This window comes from Natrix helvetica, assembly GCF_964273705.1.
Source record: "Natrix helvetica genome assembly, contig: HAP1_SCAFFOLD_414, whole genome shotgun sequence".
Lineage (NCBI taxonomy): Eukaryota > Metazoa > Chordata > Lepidosauria > Squamata > Natricidae > Natrix > Natrix helvetica.
The window spans coordinates 2,612-17,604 of NW_028113371.1; the positions used below are offsets into that span (position 1 = coordinate 2,612).

A 14,993-nucleotide genomic window follows, 5' to 3' on the forward strand; every position below is an offset into this window, starting at 1 on the left:
GAGATCAACCCTGACTGCTCTTTAGAAGGCCAGATCCTGAAGAGGAAACTCAAAGACTTTGGCCACCTAATGAGAAGGAAGAAGGACTCCCTGTAGAAGAGGCTCATGCTGGGAACGATGGAGGGCAAAAGAAGAATGGAGATGTCACAATATCCTTCCCCCTGGAGTGTGGGGGGAAGGGAATGGAGATTTTCAAGTATCCTTCCCCTGCCATGCCCACCAAGCCACACTACACCCACAGAACCAGCAGTAAAAAAAATTTGAATCCCACCACTGGAGCACTTCTGAAGTTCTAGGAATTTTATTCACGTCCCCATTTGGGTCACCTTAAAAAGACAAGGGAATGCTGTTTCATTTCCAATGACTTCTTCTTCTCCATCAGAAGAATGATCATAACAACTACAAGGTCATTTGGGCCAAAGAATAGAATGCAACCCACAAAGATTAGGCAGGCCCAGGTCACCGGGAAATAAATAATACTGCGCTATCCAAAATGAAGACTGCTTCTGAATGTGGTAGAGACAAGCCCCCCTACCTGTACGAACAGGTCCAGAAAGAGCACTTGAAACCCAGAACCTTCTCTCCTTACCTGGTACCCTTCTTCAACTAGATAGAAGGATGTTTCTTCTAATATTGGTTCTGAAGATTTTGAAAAACCGCAATCCTATGGCAATAGGATTGGGAAGGGATGCCTAAATTAATTCTCCATGGATTTGGCAACTCAACCCAGGTTCCATCAATTTTAGTAGGGTCCCTTCTTTCATCTTTGTAGAAGTTTTATATATATATATATATATATCTGTAAAACTATAGTCCTGGAGCTGAGACCTTAGATTCTCTAGACCCTGAGGCCAATGGCCCTCAACCATATGGCAGTGATCAAAGATTGACGACGTATTTCTCCAGTCACAATTATTTTGTTTCCTCCTCCCCCCCCCCCATGCATCACATTAGGGTAAGCAAAATGAATGGTGTAAACAAATATTAACTGCAAAGAAAAGCTTTCTTCAAAAAATATACAGAGAATGGAATACTGACACGTTTTACAGGAAACAGATTTTACATTATGTGTGTGGATTGATTGATTGACTGACTGACTGATTGATTGATTGATTGGGGTATGCCAATGTTCTTCAACTTGGCTATTTTAAGATTGTGTGGACTTCAACTCCCAGAAACCCTCCACTAGCATGAAGTTGAAGTTTACACATACATCTTAAAAGTTGGAAAAACACTGTTGAACACTAATTTAACCCTGGTTTGGTGCTAGTTGAGTATCTCAAGTGGCCAAGGTGGTTCCTTCAGGTCAATGTCAACCAGATAGAGGGCGAATGATTTGATGCCCAATGGGGCTTCATCACAATTCCTTCCAGGTCAAAGGTCTCCATTTGCCTTTAACAGACTTTCAATAGCCTATCAGCAGCATGCAGAGAGCTTTGTGCCAAGACAAAAACAATCTAAGAAAACGGGTTGGTTTTCTCTTGAGTTCAAACTCAACTGAGAACATTTTATTCTTTCCAGTTGGGCATTTCATCATTTTTACCTTAAAGGTACAGGTTCCCCTCGCACATATGTGCTAGTCGTTCCCGACTCAAGGGGACGCTGCTCATCTCTGTTTCAAAGCCGAAGAGCCAGCGCTGTCCGAAGACGTCTCTGTGGTCATGTGGCTGGCATGACTCAACACTGAAGGTGCACGGAACGCTGTTACCTCCCCACCAAAGGTGGTTCCTATTTCTCTACTTGCATTTTTAGGTGCTTTTGAACTGCTAGGTTGGCAAAAGCTGGGACAAGTAATGGGAGCTCACTCCGTTATGCGGCACTAGGGTTTCGAACCGCCAACCTTTCTGATCTGACAAGCTCAGGGTCTTAGCCACTGAGCCACTAACCACGTCCCTTAGGCCACCTTTAAAATGGCTATTTGGGGCAATGTCTGGAAGCCTTAATGGGCTAGTTCTGCAATGCTACCTGGGGCCATGGGGCCATCAATCCCCAATTACAACATGGGTTATGTAGTCTCGCTAGATGAGAATGTCCCAAACGAGTACCCTACGTTGTTCTAGAGAAGCGAGATTTGGACGTGGTTTGTCAGCACAACCAGGAGAAAGGAACGTTGAGGCACAACGCAAAGTGGTTTCTGCACTGCACAGTTAAAAGATCTGGAAATGTTACATCGCGTGGTGAGAAGTCTGGAGAAATCAGGGAGGCATAAATCGGGAGTGCAATTCAAAGTGCAGAACAATAAAATCTAAGGTTTTCCATAAAAATCACTGACAACCAGCTACCTGCTGTCTTCTTAACAATACACAGCGATTGAACACCTAATACACGGGACGTCAACACCGAAAAACATCTGCGTAAAATAAATGTGCCTCTCCTTTCCTTCGTAAGGCTACGAAAGACCCCAGATGGATTGCTTTCTCTCTTTCTTTCCTTTTTGTTTTGTTTTTTTAAGTGCACAGGTTTAAACGTAAAAGGAGGAGCCAAAGAGGACTCTAGACCGTGAGCGAAATGAAACTGTTGTATCTCTGGATGTTCCTCTTGAGGATTTCGGAGCAAGGGCCCAGGACCCGTTCGAAGCGGGGCCGGTCCAGCTTCACACACTTCAAGGGGCCGCGGGCCACCACGGTAGCAGCCCTGGGCCTGTTGAGCAGGAGGGCGATTTCCCCTGGACAAAGTGGGAAGAAAATGTAACGTCACCATCACCGTACACATCCGGGGAGCACGCTTTGATCTCGGGTTCCTATGGTTAGCGATTTCCAGATCAGGAATTTAGCAGGCAATTGTTCCGCCCTGTTTGGCAAAACTTGAGCAAGAAACCCAGGCACCATCCTTAAAATACACTAAGGAAGAACGAGTGGAACAATTTGAGGAGGATTGCTCGTCTTGAAATTCCTATTATCTTGACTGCTATTTCAGGGGTCCCCAAACCTTTGGACCTCAGGGACCACTCAATTCATACTTTTAAATCCTGCGGACTACTAATACGATTTGCCTAAGGACTGGGTGGGCGGGCGTGGCTAGTTAGTCATGTGACTGGGTGGGCATGGCCAACTCAATGCCACTCACGTCAAAGGGCACCTCGCCAGCCTCTACTCGCCCCTCCCCTCCTAGCCACTCATCGCCTGCCCGCCTGGGCTCCTTAGGGCCCCAACAGGAAGCAGTTGCTGGAGCTAAGCAGCCCCCAGGAGAAAAAGTTGGCCAAACACCTAAGTTCAAATTGGATTTGACTGAGAAAGAGGCTCAGCAGAAGCACCTCACTGAGGACTACGAGCATAGGCTTTCCAAGCAGAGGGAAGACCTGCAGGAATGCAAGGCTAGGGACCGGCGCCTGGAGGCTCAGCAGGCTGAGATGGTCAGCCAGTTCCAGGCCATGATGCAGTCCCACTGGAACGAGGCCCACCGGCTCTTCGCTACCAGCGGCGTTTCCCTCCCGCCTTCGCCCAAAGCCCCCCACCAGGAGGCTGAAGCAGACCCCAAGTCGGAATTTCTGCCCCCCTCCGACCTACACAAAAAGACCCCAAAGGGGAAGACTCTCTGCAGCAACACAAGCGTTCATTGCATGTCTCCATCCCAGTAGTTTGAGGACCCCGGATTTAGCGCAATATAAAAAGTGCAAATATTTTTTCTCACAGATCACCAAAATTTTCCCGCAGACCACAAGTTGGTGACCTCTCTCCTATTCCCCTTTTCCTTTCTGATCCAATAGTCTGATTTCTTCCCAGTCGTCCGTGCTGAGGTCTTCTCCTCAGTTTTCTCCTCTGAGCTATTCCCTGCTTCCTTATGAACCTTTCTCCCTCCTCAAAGGACATCGTAAGAATGCCTATCTCACATCGCCTTGTACACGGTCTAAAACTTTTACCTCAGATGTTGCCCTTGGTAGCTAACACGAATATGGAGTTCTGCAGGTGGGGTGGATGAAATGTCCCATAATTCCCAACTGCTGTGGTTGGGATAGGACAGATCTATAACACACACACACACACACACACACACACACACACACCCTCCATAATGACTTGGGAAGGTGATTGAAAGCTCTCTGGATCCAAGAGGTGATCAGAAGACCCCTAGACCACAGGTGGGATTCGCATACCTACTCTACCGGTTTGCAAATCGGAGCACATGGGCCTCGTCTGCGCATGCGCAGTGGTCGTGCATTACATTGGGGCAGGTGAGGCGGAGCCGGAGAGAACTGGCTGAATGCTACCTCTGCCTTAGATCTGCCCAACAAGGGATATGCAACTCTACAATTCCAGCAATCCCCAATGCCATGCATAGACAGATCCAATTCTTCCATAAATGCCAACGCTGACATTTATGGGTGTTTCGGAACTGTTCCATTCCACAGAGCTTACCAAAATAATCGGATGGCCCCAGGCGCCCGACTTCTACATATTCCTCTTTGTCGGACCTACGTTGAAGGACGGAAGCCGTGCCCTAGAAGAGAAGGCCAAAAGAATCAAGTACATATCACCAAAACACCATGTTCCTTTGCTTTTACATTGGAGGAGTGGCCATTTCAGACATGCTTTGCAGAAGGGCTTCTCCTATTCAACAATGTGTGTCAGGGTTCCAAATAGCATCCAAAAGTAAATCAGTTCAAGGCAACGTAGGGTAGGGTAGGGTAGGGTAGGGTAGGGTAGAGTAGAGTAGAGTAGAGTAGAGTAATAATAATAATAATAATAATAATAATAATAATAATAATAATAATAATAATAATAATAATAATAATAATATTTAATGCTTCTAGACCGCCCCCTCTCCCGAAAGGGACTCGGGGCGGTGTACAGTTCATACAAAATATAACAAGATACAATAAAATTAAATATGTACAGTTGACAGTTGACAGTTGAAGGTTGAGTAGAATAGAATAGAATAGAATAGAATAGAATAGAATAGAATAGAATAGAATAGAATAGAATAGAATAGAATAGAATAGAATAGATAGAATAGAATAGAATAGAATAACAGAGTTGGAAGGGACCTTGGAGGTCTACTAGTCCAACCCCCTGCTTAGGCAGGAAACCCAACACTACTTCAGGCCAATGGCTACCCAACATCTTTTTAGAAACTTCCAGTGTTGGAGCATGTAAAACTTCTGGAGGCAAGTGATTAATTGTTCTCACTGTCAGGAAATTTCTCCTTAGTTTTTTAGACCACCGACTCTTAAATTTAGTGATTTGTTACTCATCCACAGGCCAAAGACCCCCTTAACAGGATGCTTGGGGGTCCCCATTGTACCCTTGGATGGAGGCAGCAAATATAAACCAGATGATTTTGCAGAGAGCACAGCAATCCCCGTTTAAGCCAGGTTTATCCAACCATGGCACACTCCTTTAAAAAAAAAGCTCCAAAGATATTCCCCATTAAGATATCGATGGGAAAACCTGGATTCCTTCTGCACCCTTAATAAACTTATTTCATTTACAGGCGGCTAACAACTGAAATCCTTAATCCTGGGGAAATCAGGAGACTAAGAGGCACACGGGATCTGATTCTCACCTGGTGGGCCAATCTCTGAAACACAGATATAGGCAAACAGAGAGCCCATATCTGAAATATTTATTGCCTTGTAAAACACGGCTTCAGAAGGGGTTGTAAATTCCTAAGCGAGACATTTCAGCATCTCGAGTGTGGCATCAGGCATTAGTACTAGGACTAGACACCAAGAAGTTCTTCTCCCGTACTGTCACTCTGTCGAACATCTAATACCCACAGCGCTGTTTCAGGCCTAAAGATATTTACCCATGCCGTAGGCTGTGTTGCTATTATCCTTCTCATCTTCTCATCTTTCCTACTTGCTTCTCCTATTGCTATCCTATGATTTATCACTGCTTGTTGGCATGTTATGATTAATGGTTGCAACTCGGATTTATGATGTATAACCAATTACTCTGTTGTTTGCATATACGGTCATTGCTTCTGCACCGGGGACAATTTCCTTGTGTGTCCAATCACACTTGGCCAATAAAGAGTTCTCTTCCCTTCTCTTCTCTTCTTTCCTCTTCTCCGTCCTTCCTTTTTCTCTCCTCTTCCCTTCTCTTCTATTCTCCATCCTTCCTTTTTCTCTTCTCTCCCCTTCCCTCCCCTTCTCAATAGATTCTCTTCTCTCCCCTCCCCTTTCATTCTCAATAGATTCTCTTCCTTTCTCTTCCATTCCATTCTCAATAGATTCTCTCTTCCCTTCCCCTCCCCTCCCCTCCCCTCCCTGTACTATTTTCTATTCTATTTTCTATTCTATTCTATTTTCTATTCTATTTTCTATTCTATTTTTTATTCTATTTTCTATTCTATTCTATTCTATTTTCTATTCTATTTTCTATTTTTTCTATTCTATTTTCTGTTCTATTTTATATTCTATTTTCTATCCTTATTCTTATTCTATTCTTATGACCATATTATTATTTGCACAAGGTATCACCACTATACCAGCAAATCATTAGGGATCTTATGAGATTGCTGTCTGGTTATGAAAATGTGACCTTGGAAGTTTGGGGCAGAGAAAGATTCTGAATCCCCAATCAGTGGCTAAGGCAGAGTATTATTTTCTAGGTCAACTCCTGTCATTCTCGCCACCCGGAGCTCATATTGGTTCAGTCCAGAAGTGGAAATAATAACAGTTCCGAAGAACTGTTTTTAGAAATTCCTGGGATCAGAGAAGATTTATTGCTTTGACTACCAAACGTTTATTAGCCTGTGGAGTGATTTCTCCCCCCCTCTGGCCCAAGAGCTGTTGCGAGGTCAAATCTCCTTCTGAAATTTGTAAGACATCAGGAATCTGAATAATGCGAATTCAACATCTCTCGAGAACAGGCTGCTCACCAGCATTCGGTCTTAATCCTGAAGTCCTTCCAAATCCTGAAGTCAACCGAAATATCCCATTAATGTTTGAAATCAGTGAAGGAGGAACGGTTTTATTTTTCCCAGAAAAATTCAGTCAACCTGGTTAGCAATGAAGGAGGCTGAGATTTGTAGCTGAGTGACCATAGGCCTTCTACCCTAGGAAACTCATTTTTTAGATGGATATAATTAGCGAATTATAGGGGCACGGTGGCTCAGTGGCTAAGACACTGAGCTTGTCGATCAGAAAGATTGGCAGTTCGGCGGTTCGAATCCCTAGCGCTACGTAACGGAGTGAGCTCCCGTGACTTGTCCCAGCTTCTGCCAACCTTGCAGGTCGAAAGCATGTAAAAAAATGCAAGTAGAAAAATAGGAACCACCTTTGGTGGGAAGGAAACAGTGTTCCGTGTGCCTTCAGCGTTGAGTCATGCCAGCCACATGACCATGGAGACGTCTTTGGACAGCGCTGGCTCTTCGGCCTTGAAACAGAGATGAGCACTGCCCCCTAGAGTCGGGAACGACTAGCACATATGTGTGAGGAGAACCTTTACTTTTTTAATTAGTGAATTTGGGCATGTTAATTATAATTATAATTATTATGCTAGTTATTTCTCCTTTCTACCAACACTCCTAGGAGATTAGAAGAGATTCCTCCAAGAGTTTAAGGGGGTATAATCTTTCCTGCCATTCCCCCCCCCCTTGCCCTCCCCGCACAACCCTTTGAAGTAGGATAGGCTGAGCAAGACGTTCTGATCCAGCGCCCAAGAAGGTTCGGTGTGGCTGAAGGTGGACCTGGACCTGCGTCTCCAAAGGTCTTCCAAGGAGCTTCTATGTGGCTAAGGGTTGACTTGAATCTGCATCTCCCAAAGTCATTCAAGCAGCATCTGATAGTGGACATGGACCTGTGTCTCCCAAGGTCATCCAAGGAGCTTCTGTAGGATTGAGGGCAGACTGGGATCTGCGTCTCCCAAGACGCTTCTGTAGGATTGAGGGCAGACTTGGATCTGTGTCTCCCAAGGTCATCCAAGGCGCTTCTGTAGGATTGAGGGCAGACTTGGATCTGTGTCTCCCAAGGTCATCCAAGCAGCTTCTGTATAGTGAAGGGTGACTTGAATCTGTATCTCCCCGATTCTGGTCGCATGCTTTCCACACCAAACCACATGGCTCTCTATTACTGAACAATTGACCAAACATACTATGGAAAAATAAGTTGTGTTCTTTTTAAATGCCCAATTCTATCTTCGCTTGAGCCAAGCAGAAGCAAATTTCAAGTCACATCAAATCCAATGGAAATTGCTGTTGGCTGTAGCAGCTGGACCAAATCCAAGAAGAAGAACATCAACAACAAGAAAACCAATCCATTCAGCTTGTAAATGTCCAGTCCTTTCGCTCACGTGCCAGATAATTTACCAGAAATGGATGAAGCCGACATTATGCCTCAATAGTCAGCATTAGCTTGATTCCTACCAGTGGCTGAAACTCAAGCCATCAGGATTACAAGCTTGGGAACGGCGACACCCTAATCGCTCCAGCAGATGCTCCAGGACTCAACCCAAACTCAAGGTGATGTTTTGAAAACCCTTTAAAAAATGTTTTGGAAAGGCAGAGCAGCTGGTTTTCATTTAGACTCCACACCAGAGTAATTTGGAGCAACTTCAGTTCGATTTCGCCGTTCTTTGCTTCGCAAACACACTCCCGGTTTTGGCCTGCGATATTTATCACCCCTCCGTTGAACGGAGTCTCCTGAACGGGCCTCAGGATTTGAGTTTCAAAAGTAAACCCTTTCTTGGAGCGATGTCCCACCAATCCATTCCTACAACTCTTGGTTGGCGAAAATTAATTGGACAATGACAGGACGAAAGAAATTTGGTTCGGGTTGGAGAGGCACCCCTGTTCAAAGCAGCAGGAAGGATGGGTGATTTCTCCACTCAACTATAAATTATGTGGCTCTGGAAAAACCACATTTTCCTGCCTCAAATACCAGCCAGATCCTGAAAAGTCAAGACCTCTAGAGTTTGTTTCTTCCAGAGAAATTCCTAAGAAGCCCACATTAGCTCATCTTGACTCTATAACAAAACAGAATTCAAGAGTAAGTTCTAGGGTGCATCAACAGAGGGATAGAATCAAGATCACGTGAAATGTTAATACCACTTTATAAGGCCTTGGTAAGGCCACACTTGGAATACGGCATCCAGTTTTGGTCGCCATAATGTGAAAAAAGATGTGGAGACTCTGGAAAGAGTGCAGAGAAGAGCAACAAAGATGATTAGGGGACTGGAGACTAAAACATAGGAAGAACGGTTGCAGGAACTGGGTATGCCTAGTTTAATGAAAAGAAGGACCAGGGGAGACATGATAGCAGTCTTCCAATATCTCAGAGGTTGCCACAAAGAAGAGGGAGTCAAGCTATTCTCCGAATCACCTGAGGGTAGGACGAGAAGCAATGGGTAGAAGCTAATCAAGGAGAGAAGCAACTTAGAACTGAGGAGAAATTTCCTGACAGTGAGGACAATTAATCAGTGGAACAGAAGTTGCCTCCAGAAGTTGTGAATGCTCCAACACTGGAGGTTTTTAAGAAGAAACCGGACAGCCACTTGTCTGGAATGGTACAGGGTCTCTCTCCTGCTTGAACAGAGGATTGGACTAAAAGACCTCCAAGGTCCCTTCCAGCTCTGTTATTCTATTATTCAGTTGTCCAAAGAAAGAAACCACCTGGTTCTCCTTGATCAGATTTGGTCAAATGACCTTCCCTCAACCCCAGACGAACTTCTGACTCAGCTTACTTGCTGGATTAACCAACAGGAAGAAGGAGCAGAAGGTAGTTTGTGAAGTCCATCTGCATCTTGCCCCATCCTTGCCTAGCCAGGAGGTGAGGCTGACCCAACCACTCTTTTGCATCCTCTCCAACCTTTGTCAGGAGGACTTCTTGCCAGAAAACCTCCTCCTCCCTTGGGAGGAAGGAGAACAAAGCAACAGAGCTAGCTCACTGGCTCTATTTGGGGAGGCCCAGAAATAGCCACCAGAACAGAAAAGGAAGAAAAGGGAGAAATGCCTCTCAGGGTGACAATACATCAAGGCTGGAGTGTAGCAAAAACAGCTCACCCACAGAGCATTTCCGAAAGGTCCGTGAAAGGGCAGGGTTACCGCTCTGGCGCAACTCCATTCCATGGGCTATTAATCACCAGGAAATGCCTTCTCCTCGATCCTTTCCCCAGCTACAAATCAAGGAAGGGGAAGGGGAAGGAAACCAGCCTGCTACTGTAATGGGACTGAATGGGACAACTCGCCACAACTAACTCACCATGGTCAACAGGTCATGGCCAATTCCCCATAGCCAATTCCCCATAGCCAATTCCCCATAGCCAATTCCCCATAGCCAATTCCCCATAGCCAATTCCCCATGGCCAAATCACCATGGTCAACTAGCCACGGGCAACTCACCATGGCCAACTTATCATGGTCAACTAGCCACGGCCAATTCCCCACAGCCAACTCAACATGGCCAAATCACCATGGTCAACTAGCCACGGGCAACTCACCATGGCCAACTTATCATGATCAACTAGCCACGGCCAATTCCCCACAGCCAACTCAACATGGCCAAATCACCATGGTCAACTATTCATGGCCAATTCCCCACAGCCAACTCAACATGGCCAACTCACCATGGCCAACTCATCATGGAGAATTCCCCATGGAACAACTCACTTCAGGACAATTCAACAATACAATTCAAAATAATTAAAAAATTATTTTCATTTTTGTCATTCATATTTCATCTTCTCCCTCTTCCTTTCTTTATTGATTCTATTCCACGATTTCTTTGATATTTGTGCAACTCCTGTCCCGTGATGTAACTGTTCCCCCGCAGCAAGTTGGCCATAGCAAGTTGACTACAATAAGTTGGCCATGTGGTCTGTAGACTTGGGCTATTCTTGGCCAACTGCTTTGGTGTGCCAAGAAAAACCAGATCCTGAGCTTCTTCAGGATCACGCAAGCAGGCTGGCAACTAAGAAAATGCAGTGATGCCTTCTGGGCCTGCCCACTTTTTCTAAGAAGCAGGAAGGTTTGTAGAAGATGGTCAAGATGGCTGTCACAAGGGTACGATCCAAGCTCCGCCTGGTTTTTCTCTCCATCCAGGGATCCATCTTGATTTTTTTCAACCCTATTTGTTGGAGGAATGAGACAACTGGCCATGGGCAACTTGCCATGATTCATCGTGACCAATTTGCTGTGACTAACTCTACGCAGCCAACTTGCCACCGGACAATTCTCTGTTGGCCAGTTCGATTTCATTATTTCAAATAATGAAAATATTATTTTAATTTTGGTCATTCACACATTTCATTTTGTCCCTCCTGTTGCACCCTTTCTTTCAAGATTCTTTAATATGAGTGTAACTCTTTTTCCCATGGAGAGTTGGCCATGAAATAGTGGAATAGAATCAATAAAGAAAGGATGCCGAAAGAGGGACAAGATGAATTATGAATGACAAAAATGCAAATATTTTTAAAATTATTTTGAATTGAATTGTTGAATTGTCCCCCAGTCAGTTGTTCCATGGGGAATTGTCCATGATGAGTTGGCCATGGTGAGTTGGCCATGTTGATTTGGCTGTGGGAAATTGGCCATGAATAGTTGGCCATGGCTAGTTGACCATGGTGATTTCGCCATGGTAACTTGGTCGTGCTAGTTGACCATGATGACTTGGCCATGTTGAGTTGGCTGTGGGGAATTGGCCATGGTGAATTGTGCCATGGCAAGCTGTCCTAAACCTATTTGATGGAAACCGCTCCCTGCCCAGGAAGGAAACCAAATGACAAATATCTCCTTTATATAAAAAATTGCAGCAATATTCGTTCCCCTGAAGATCTTTAAGGGAAGAAAAAGAGACACCCCCCCCCCTTCCCTCTTCTCTTCTCGACCTATTGCCATTCAATCCAGTGGTGCGAGGGGGGGTTGCTGCCAGCATTATTGGTGGGGGGCCATGCCGCCCCCACCAGGAAACTGGTTTGGAAACTTGGCAGGTTTGGCCAAACTGTAGCATTTTTTACTACCAGTTCAGGCGAACTGGCCCAAACTGGTAGCATTTCACCCCTGATTCAATCTCAACTTCCCGCTGATTTCTCAAAACGGTTCCGCTTGGGATAAACTCTTGACCCACAAGACAGGAAGAAAGAAGTCCACTTCCGAGAGAAAGCTTCTCGGAATAAAATCTCGCAGCAGCCTCCAAACCGGAGCTGAGAAATATTGTTGGGGAACCAGCAAAATGTGGTGTTCGCCACATCCCTGCACTCCGTCTACACCGCGGATCGAGTCCTGAAAGGTATTTTGAGCGTCCAAGTCCGCCAACAACCATCTTAACATGCGTCCTGATACAGTGGTTTTTTTTTTCCGTGCCAAGCCAGTGGCCCCAAGCCAGGAAAAGCTCCCCGTTCCTCCTTCACACATGCCGGCAAACAAAGGCCATAAAACAGGGAGGAGGGGAGCGAGGCGGGCCGAGGGATGGCAGGGTGGAAATGTTGCATTTTAAAGATGTTTTGCCTAAGACAAAGCGTCCCATTCTCTGTGTTTTCTCTGAAGCCAGGAAATGCCCACTGAGTCAACACTGAAAAAGAAGAGGAGGGGGGAGGAAAGAAGTTGCCCACAAGAATAGCGTATTCATCATCGCCTCTTCAGAGTTGGAACTGACCTTCACAGTTACCGTGTTGGGAGTGCAGATGCCCCCAAAAGAGCTGCCAGCCTTACCCACCCACCCCGTGCCAAGGGAGCAAGGCTGAATGCAAAGAATTGGAAGGGATTTTTTTTTTCAAATCCTATGAAAAGTAGCTGAGTAGAACATCTCAGGTCCTCCTCCCTTCCGTGCGACATGGAGAGAAAAACCGGTCACCGAAAGGCCGTAAAAGTTGCGGTCAAGTTCCAACTTTGGTACATGACTCTTGGGCATGGATGAGGGAAAAAAACAACCCATGTCTTTGTGGGGGGAGGGCCTGGCTGCAGATGGGCGATGGGGTGTCATCGGCCACAGTTGGCCAAGGTTTTGCTGGATTGGGCACCCCAAAAAAGTATGATGTTTTTGACAGGGTGGAGTAAGCCGTTGGACACAATTCATGGGGACGTTCCAATCTGCAGCGGCTGGAATGAGAAAGAGACCTTTTGCCCTTTCAGAAGGAATAAAGAAAAGTCTATCTCAAAAGTTTTTGAGGGGAGGGGAGGGATGGCATTGCTTTGAAGCAGGATGGAGAACTTCCAAGGACATCTGGAGACCATCAGTTGGGGCCAGATTGGAAGCAAGTGAGAAAAGGGATGGCTTCAGTCATTTGGGACTGTGGCCCTGTGATTCCTGGATGGACACCACTCTCTCTCGAACCTTTGACCTCTGCGGAAGAACTCACCCAACTTACTTGAAATGCTTTCCTTCAGAGAAACAAGTGAGAACAGAGTAGCAGAGGTGGAAGGGGCCTTGGAGGTCTTCTAATCCATCTTCCTGCTTAGGCAGAAAATCCTATACCATTTCAGACACATCGTTGTCCCATCTCTTCATGTGTTGGAGCATTCACAACTTCTGGAGTCGTTCCACTGATTAATTGTTCTCACTGTCAGGAAATTTCTCCTTAGTTCTAAGTTGCTTCTCTCCTTGATTAATTTCCACTCTTTGTTTCTTGTTCTACCCTCAGGTGCCTTGGAGAATAGCTTGACTCCCTCTTCTTTGTGGCAACCCCTAAGATATTGGAAGACTGCTATCATGTCTCCCCTGGTCCTTCTTTTCATCAGACTAGACATACCCAGTTCCTGCAACCGTTCTTTATATGTTTTAGCCTCCAGTCCCCTAACCATCTTGGTTGCTCTTCTCGGCATTCTTTCTAGAGTCTCCACATCTCTTTTACATCGTGGTGACCAAAACTGGATGCCGTACTCCAGGTTTGGCCTTACCAAGGCCTTATAAAGCGGTATTAACACTTCACGTGATCTTGATTCTGTTCCTCTGTTTATGAGCCTAGAACTGTGTTGGCTTTTTTGTGTGAGAAACTTGAGCAAGGCATGAATCCTCTAAACCAGCAGCATAAGGAATCAGGGGTTATGTTTCAACAAAATAGAGACATATTATCCCCATCCAGGTCTCCTTAGAGGGTGTGTGGAGTAGGAACTACCCAAAGTATCTTTCTGGAGAATTCTGAGAGTTAAAGTCCACAGGCCTTAAAGTTGACAAGGTTTAGACTCTTGTCCTTTACTTCATCTCCTCTTCTTGGGACTTAATGGCCTCCACAACTTCTCTTCTTGGAATCTCGTTGCTCATGGGGATTGTCCTTCCATATCAACAAAGAACAGCCTGATTTGTCCCTATGAAACTGGGCGAGGAAGGAGGTCTTCGGAAATGCCCCAGGACAGGACAGATGGGTTATCAAATAACCCAGAATAACTTGGGCTGGGGAGACCCTGGGAAGCAACCTAAACCAAACATCTCACATCGGCCTCCAAAAAAAAGAGCGGGGAGGGGGCTGGGTGGGGGGGATCCAGGCCTTCTCAAAAGTCAACTCTAAGGGCACGACAGGAAATCATTTACTAGGGACAAGTGCTAGAAACTGGGGGGGAAAGAGGCCAGTTGAGATATCTGATCTAAGGATGGCGTTTGTTGACTTAGGATGCAGGGATCACTTGAAAGGCTGCTGGGTTCCTGAGAGGTTGGGAGGCCCCCTCCTCTTCCCAAAAAAATAAAATAAAACAAAATAAAAAGGTGGCCTGAAAAGAGTTCTCTGACTGGCGCTTACGGCTCCTTGGAAATCGTGTTCATCTCTCCTGTTTAATCATTAATCCTGCTTTATTTCTTCAAGAGATTTATCCTCAAACAGAGGACAGGAGAGCTGGGCTCTGACTTGGCTGGTCTCCCTAGACGATGTTTGTTTGAGATTTACAGATTGGCTCGGTACACGGCATGGGCCCAGGTTTGGGTTAAATGTTAAGAGGAGCGTGAAAGATAAAGTTCCTTCCTTCCTTCCTTCCTTCCATTTTCTTTCTTCCTTTTTCTTCCTTTCCCTTCCTCCTTCCTTTTCTCTCCATCCCCTTGACCTATCTATCTTCCTTCCATACATGTTTTCTTTCTTCTACTCATTTCTTCCCTTCCCTTTTCTTCTCTTTCCCCTTCATTCCTTCCC

At 45.5% G+C, this 14,993-nt stretch overlaps 1 long non-coding RNA gene across 1 annotated transcript; it reads right to left on the reverse strand.

Moving 5' to 3' along the window:
• Window positions 1-790: 790 nt before the first annotated feature.
• LOC309382414 lies at window positions 791-6,065 on the reverse strand. The gene is made up of 2 exons (XR_014173669.1): window positions 4,356-6,065; window positions 791-2,665 (listed from the first exon to the last, which is right to left on the reverse strand). It is a non-coding gene; the product is annotated as an uncharacterized lncRNA (long non-coding RNA).
• Between the last annotated feature and the right edge of the window lie 8,928 nt (window positions 6,066-14,993).